The 8,204-nt window shown below is 34.4% G+C and overlaps 1 pseudogene; it reads right to left on the bottom strand.

Annotated features, from left to right (window-relative positions):
* Positions 1 to 366: 366 nt before the first annotated feature.
* The window catches only part of LOC135629620 (alpha-N-acetylglucosaminidase-like), a 74,846-nt pseudogene continuing 67,008 nt past the window's right edge, over positions 367 to 8,204 (bottom strand).

The raw sequence follows: 8,204 nt of genomic DNA, 5'->3' as shown, positions 1-8,204 counted from the left end.
TTTGAGTCAGGACTGGAGAGAACCAAGAAAAGGTTAAATTATGGCTCGAAAGATTAAATTTGAGGTGGCTACAAAACTACAATCACTAGCTAATTAAGTTCACAAGGATTTCTGCCAGGAACTAGACGATGCTTAGATAAATTTCCAGCTTGAGAAGGCACTACCCTAGAAGCCGACTTGAACTTAATATTTTCACGTGTAAATCGTAATATTTATGCCCAGAAGTCACAAGTATGCTTTGAAAACTGAATTAAAAGTGCTGTAGCTTGACAGTGCCCATGACAATTCTGGTAAGTTTGGTCAATGTCGGTTCAGGTGTCAGGAAACTCAAAGAAATTAAAATTATTACAGTAGTCAACAATAGCATTTATCGTCAAAAATGATGATCTTCTTGTTTGGTACTAAAAGTTCCCATTAATATATTTTGAAATATCCATAGTCCATAAACAGTGGGAACACCAAACATATTAAGTACTAAGTTGACTCTGGTGTTACAGAGTAATAAGAAACTCAATTTGTGGCAAATTGACATATCATTGCCTAGACAATGCCTTCTTGACAAATAAATTAGGAATTCATTATGGAACAAACAACTCATAACATAATTGTTTTGATAAAAAGCCCAAGGCAATAAGATTCTTTTGAACTTCGGGAACGAAATTATCATCAGGAGATTGTGTCAAACATAGAAGCTCACAAAATTAGCAGCTTCATCATAGTTTGAACCCATATAAAGTGATTGCAAGTTATCACTACATAAATACTTGTCATATAGCCATCGAGATATATTTAGAGCATCACCAGAAGCTTTTACTGGAAACAAATTTCTACTGCTTTGCCACTTGTTGGTAAGGCCTATCCAGTCCCTCCTCCAGTCTTCTAATGGGAAACTCTCCCCCTTCACCAAGCTGTCTATCATGTACTTGAAATATATAGATGCTCTTGGCCCATAGTAGTCTAGTAGAAGACCACTCCAGTACTTGTTTCCTGCACAATTGAGATTGTCGCAAGAGTATTACATTAAAACAGATTGATGACACCAAAGTAAAGGGTATAAAGCAAATTGCTTCTGCATTGGTATGTACCATAATCACGAAGCAAACTAGCTTCAGTCTCAGTGTTATCAAACCACATGGTTACTTGAGTCCTTGCATTCCATTCAAACTGCACCATAGAAGCATGACAATGACAGAATCCTACTTAAATAGGCATACAAGTATTCAAATTTGAGGAGGGCAAACAGGTGACAACAAGAATCTTACCTGTTGCTCCTGTTCTGGGTCTCTTGCAAGGCGCTTGGCACTTTCCAACCAGGGGCCAAGCAGAAAACCATCATGGCATGACAAAAGCATGTCCAGATCTTTCACAAGGTCAAGAAAGTGCTGGCTATATATGGTCGCTTGTTTTAAATTACTAAGTTTGTACCCTTCTATAATCTTCAAGAATACTTTGTTTGCATACTTTGCTAATGCCTGACGGGTGAGATCCACAAGATCATATCTGGAATAATAGATCCACGAGATTTATATAAGATCCATTATCAAAATATAGCAGCATGTTAAAAGCTCCTAATATTGACATGATTTATAAAAAATTATTCTTGATGGGATTAAATATTTGAACTGTATAATATTGTTTGTAGCTGACTTTAAGATAATATTGAACTGTATAATATTTTTATGTGGAAGAAAGGGAGAAAAAATGGATAAGGATGCAGATAATTTACAATATTTATCATTTTATATAATTATCCGTTTAGTTTATCACATGAGAACAACAAGAATTGATAGAAAGAGTCATACCCATTGAAGCAGCAAAAATTTACATGTATCATAACAAACACAAGCCAATTCTAGTCATGGAGCTGTAGTCTAGACTGCTTTATATGGGTTATAACTTGATAAGCTTTCATTGTCATAAAATAATATACAACTGGATAAAGAACTTGCAATCATGGACATTGAGAGCAATATGAAGTATGAACAATGTAAATTTACATGGGAAAGGAAGTATCTTTAACCATAAAAGAAAATTGGTCATTGGACAATGATTTAGTAAGTGGTTGGGACGATCTAAGCCTCAATGTTGCATATCATGCCAGTTTCACACCTGCTAAGGACCAAAGACCAAATTCACATGCAAAACCTCATTCTCTAGCAACATGTACAAGATCTTGTTTTAGAAACAAAGACATCTTAGTCACTTAGTAATTGGAAAAATAGAACAAATAAGAGATAAAAAGACAAAAAGAGGGGGAATAAGAAGGAAAGGAAAATATACTGACTTCATCCAAAAGTTTCACTGAGCAATTGACTCATCATAATTTTGCAGTTACAGAACCACAACCGTCTACCAATGTACATTGCTTAAACCTGTCAAATCAGAACTCTACTTGGATTTTGCCACTACCATCAGTCAAATTTCAGCTGCTTTTGAAACTAATATTAAGATGCAAATATGCTGATTTAGATGGAAGCGATGAATACCAACAATATGCAAGTCTAACATATAAGCAAATAACTAACACAGTGTGTTTGAATTCCTTGCTCTAGTCATGGCAAGCTTTATGCAGTCTAGCATATAAATACCAGTAATATGTCAGAGATGTGGATGGAAGAGATAGATACCAGCATTATGCAAGTCTAACATATAAGCAGATAACTATCAGTGTGTGTTTCAATTCCTTGCTCTAGTCATGGCAAGCTTTACGCAAAAACAAATGAATCGCAAATCACCTGAAAGTCTGGCTATCTGATACATCATACCCATTTTCTAGGAAAAGAACTAATGCGCGTGTGACATCAGCAGTTGAATACCATAAATGTGGTTGATCATAAGAATTAGCTGTTTCCTTCAGTGGCTCTCTTTCTGATAATTGTCAACTAAAATGCACAAGCTTTCTCTCTTCAGATATCTCTGGTATCAATATGACAGATGGATCAACATCTGGAAATGCAACAATTACATCTCGATTTTTGTCCTGTTGTTGAGCGGTTGAGACATATAGATACATCAAAAAGCATTAGAACTAATAACTGGTAAGTAAATGCATGAAAGCACCAAAAGTGATGCACTTAATTATTGATAATAATCTCAAAGAGGTAAAACTGTAATTTCATGTGGTAATTTAAACCAATTCAAGCAATGGTTTACCCATTAGAATCTGGAAGAAAGCTTAGCTTGAACCACTTCAATTTGGACTATGGTCTAGTTGCGCAATCCAATCACAAGCAAACTTTAAGTTTCTAATGCCCTTGATCATGAAATTCTCTCTCTTTGGTCTTTTAGCTCTCAGCACCTCTTTCTTTGCCTCTGCTTATCAAACTATTTTTATCTGGGACTTAATTCATAGTCTTGAAGCCATAAAAGCGGCCAAAGATTTCTAATGCTCTGCTGGGACATTAACCATCATGACCGATAGTACAGATGAAGGCCGTAACAAAGAAGATAAGGAAGAAAAGTAAAATGATAATAAAGAGAATAAGAAAACAGATGAAAAGATGTAGAAGCAAATGACGTGTTTCACTTAGACTGATACGAAACAGGCAGTACATACTGGTTCAGACATCAACTGGTATGTGGTATGTAGACCGCCCCTGTTTACGGCGATTCAGTTCATCCATATATAAGGAAACTACCCTAATTGTTTCTCACGCACAGCGCAACCTTTGCTTCTCAATGTGACCTCCACTTCTCAGGCACACCATGGCCTCACTGTATACCACCACCAAACACCACCTTTGGCCTAATTGCTTCTCATAGGAATGCCCATTTTCCTCTTCCTCTTCCTCCTCTTCACCATCTCCTCTTCTTCTTTCCTCCTACCTCCTTCCTCCTCCCTCCTCTTCCTCTACCACCCCTTCTTCTCCTTTTTCTTCTTCAGAACACCGATACACACAGTACACCAGTACTGATTGATATGTACTAGTCTGAGCATATTACCAAAATGGGTCCAGTACCCAAACGGTGATCCTTGAGTAGAAGTAATTCAAAGATTATCAAATGAGACAACTACGATTAGGAAAATAGGATTTTATGTTTCTTTTATTTTGTTCTTCAATAAGAAAATTCTAGAGTACTAGGTTTTGTACAAATCAAGAAATAATTTCGTAAATGAAAGCTACCATTGCCTCAAAAACTGAATAACCTTCGCATAATTATATAAAACATCCAAAAGCTGGTTCTTTTTTTTTCATGCCTTTGATATTTGCTTTCCAAATGAAAATAGTTTTCGTTATAATTTGCTCATCAACCTTTATCTAGAAAGTAATTAATCTAAAGCCAGGTTTGTAAGTACCATCATTGATGTATTATCAACATCAATGGTAAAATCTCTTTGATTCCTCGGACTTAAGTTGCAGCACTCTTTCTGCTGTTGTAAGAGAGGAAGAGTGTAGATCTCCTTTTTTACTAAAATCCAAGTGTTTCTCTGAATACCAAACCCAATAAGGATAGAAAACATTGAAGTTACCAGTAGTGATGCTGCAACTAAAGCAGCTTAAAACATCATGATCTTTTGAACTAAAAAGTCAATATAGGGTAATATCTAATTGTGCTATTATTGAACCAATTGACAGAGTAATGATTAATTCAAGTGATCAAATATTAAAAGATTTTTCTTACTAGTACCTTTATGGTTCTTGATCACTTCAATGTGATCACCACCAATGGTGGCAAGCTTTCACAATATCTTCGTCTTTTGACTTATTTGGTGTTATTGTGTCAACTGTCAAGTTTCTTATTATCAAAAGAAGACAATTGTATTTGCTTTTCCTGATCCTAATTTTAAAGAAAGTAAAAGAAATATGGAGTCCTTATGGACATTTACTTTCTTGGTTGCATGCATACAAATGATCTTTGGCATTCATAGACTGTGACTTCTATTGGCAATTGACAAAATTATGGAAGAAGAATTATTTGTATTTGAACTCTCTTTTTGCAATCCTAGATTGTAACCTCCTATGAACAATTATATCCCTCCCAAAGCCGTCAACTTTGGTCATGAAGACTTAACTAAACCCTATTTTTGGTGAACACTCAGAATGGTTAATTTTCTAAAGCCACAATGCACCACATTTCAAGCAAGAAGATTCGACTCTGAAAACCTTTAGATGAATATGAAGTTTATATGTGGATAATGAGGATCCACTATGAGTCATAAATTAGCCTACAATAGAGAAAACAAAGATTAAACTCACATAGGCACCATCTGTGCAATTATATAGAGTATGATATAGTATCTGCCAGGCGTCTTGTAGTGCTGGAACAAACCTTCCATATCTCCTTGTTGCATATAAGTCAACCCAGATCTGAAAAGAAAATGATAAAAGAAAAGCCAAAACATTTCTTGATGGGTCTGATCTAAATTTTGAAATAATCAGTCAGTAAATCAAGCTTTCATATGTTTATCACTTAACAATGTATATAATGAATTCTACATCATTAAAATTCCATCAAATTTACTTCTCAACTAAAATTGTTCATTGACAAAGAACAAAAGAGAATGTTAGTTGTAGGAAATTTAGGCAACAATCAAACTAGATGATCTAATTATTTCTACCAAATAAATCTGCTAAAAGTGAAATATGAATCTTTTTTCACATTGTGATTCCTCCTCATTGAGCTTCTAGTTCCATTATTCTTTTTCCACAAGTAAAAATAGGCATGCTTTTAACTATTATCAGATTCTGAAATCCAATTACTAAGCTGTCCTGAATTGATGGAACAAACTATTTTGCTGAGTTTGCATGATGACTAAGAAACTATATCTTGCTACATAATTGGAAGAATGGCAATAAGCGGATTATATATCCTAGAACAGAAAGAAAATGCTACATTTTGTTCTACCAAAAACTGACCACCTAAGCTCCTCAATATTAAAATGATGCATAAAAACCCAGAAATAGGTCAAGTACCTTGCCAGCTGGACATATTTAAATGTATCCGACCTAACAAAGGTTAAATGAAGGATAAAAAAGAAAGTAGGCAAAGTGAAGAAGTGAAAACCCATAAACAGATACGCAAATCACATTTGTATAATCAAAACACATGCACAAAGAAAAGAAACATGCTCCATCTGAGATCACATTTGGCCAAAATTTTGTTCACAAGGCAAGGTTTAATCTACAGCTAATGCAATTTGACCTACAATAAACAAATCAAAATTAAATTCCTATTTGCCCAATACAACAAAAATGCATTTAACTTGATACTGTCCTTCACAAAGTTCCAAATTTTAATTAAATTTCTTTTCTAGTGCTACTATTCTAGTTTATAGATTACTAGACTTAATCTGCCATTGAAGCAGGAACTACTTAACCACTGAACCGAAAAAAGAATCTTAAATTATATATGTACCTGTTTGGGAAAACTATTTGAACTTATTCTATGTAACTAACCTATAGGATATCTTCAATTTATACATTACACCATATAGGAGGCGAGAAAGGGAAATTATAGCTTAAAACATGTGGATGGTATTCAATAAGGTAAAGAGATGAGTACACAAAAGTAAATATTACCTTGACATCTACTGGTTTATGATGAAATGCCATTTCAGACATCAGATCATAAACAACAGGATTTTGCTCGATGCCTTCCATAGACATTCCAACGCTAACCTTTAGACCAACGAAATATTAGACAAACATAAAACATACCAATGATATTCCTCAAGGATATATATAGATTAAGAGATGATATTAATATATAGCTCCTTCTAAATTCCATAACTTATAACAGAAATCACAACAAATTTTGCTACAACTTTTACTTGTTGTGAAAGAGACAGGGAACATTTTTTTAGCTAAAAATAAAAATTTTAAATCCGCAAAAACAAACTTACTTTATCCAAGTAGTCAAACTCATATCCTTTGATGCTCACAAAAAGGCTTCAACACCGAAAAATATATTTTTTGAATAATAAAGATACGTTTGAGAAAAAGATTGACACTACCAGTTTATAAGAGTTCCTTTAACAGATAGCACAGATTTTGTTCGTGCTTCACCAATCATTTTCATAGTGAAAACGTGAAATGTGATTCACTACAGATTGTACAAAATTAAAATTGTGAACACTGTCATAAAATGGTGTTTATATATTCAAACATTTCCTAATAATTTTCTAGAGATGCAAGAAATAATATAATAAACTATATAAATAAATTATGACTACCACACCTAGATTAAGGAATAATTTTAACTCACTAGTGAACTAAAATAACAAATTCCAACAATCCTATATCACTGGTCAGAAGCACAACACTAACCACTGTAACGACATGTTTTATGTTGTTGAACCTTGATGACATTTGGCACAACCAGCAAATTCACAATGTGGAACTAGCCCAAATAATGGTTAGAAAGGAAAAAAAAATGTAGGTAACTGTCGAAATCAACCGTTATCGTGCTATGTCGAGCAGTAACTGTGTCGGGCGATAATGATCGAAATTTCAATTGTTACCGTTTGATATGCCCCTGTATCACCCGATACGGGCCATATTGAGTGTTTCGCCCGATAGCGGACGGTCCATGTACCGGTATGCTATCAGACCGGTACGTATCGTCCGTACCAGGCAGTATTATTTGAAATTAAAAACCCTGGGACTAGGTACCATGTATCACAAAATAAGCTGCACATAATAAATTATATTTTAAGTACCACAAAAAGGCAACTAACCATGGTTGAATTTTCACTTGTACGAGCTTCAATAGGTCCAAGTGCAATTGCATCGAGAATACCATACATCTCAATATTTCCAGCAAAATTGTGTAGCATGCACCTGTAGAAAATTAATATAAGTTGCTGCTGATCAAGATTATGGAAAAAAGGAATCTTTACATATTGCTACAAGAAAATTAACGAAAACCAACATTTTGAGAAACAGAGAACTTTCCAGATGTATGGAACACCGTAAAACTGTTTTGATGTAATCCATATTGGTTTTACTTCAGCGAATAGATCAAGAACTACCATCCGCCCAATTGGAACTGAATGCAAGAGAGCCTAACAATAAAAGAAAAGTTAAATCGCAGGTTCTGAACCAAATTGTGGCAACAATTTATAAGTTTAACATCTTATGATGGTATAAGCCTAACAATGCTAACAACTTAGAAGTAACTAGTTCTGATGATAGTATAAGTTTAACATCACTTCTACTGTCAAAATGTGGTGCAGATAACTATAAAAAATTGTGCCAATATCA

This window comes from Musa acuminata, chromosome BXJ3-1 (genome assembly GCF_036884655.1).
Source record: "Musa acuminata AAA Group cultivar baxijiao chromosome BXJ3-1, Cavendish_Baxijiao_AAA, whole genome shotgun sequence".
NCBI classification, from domain to species: Eukaryota; Viridiplantae; Streptophyta; class Magnoliopsida; order Zingiberales; family Musaceae; genus Musa; species Musa acuminata.
The sequence above is the reverse complement of the archived record's forward strand: the minus strand, read 5'-3'. Positions and strand labels throughout refer to the sequence as shown.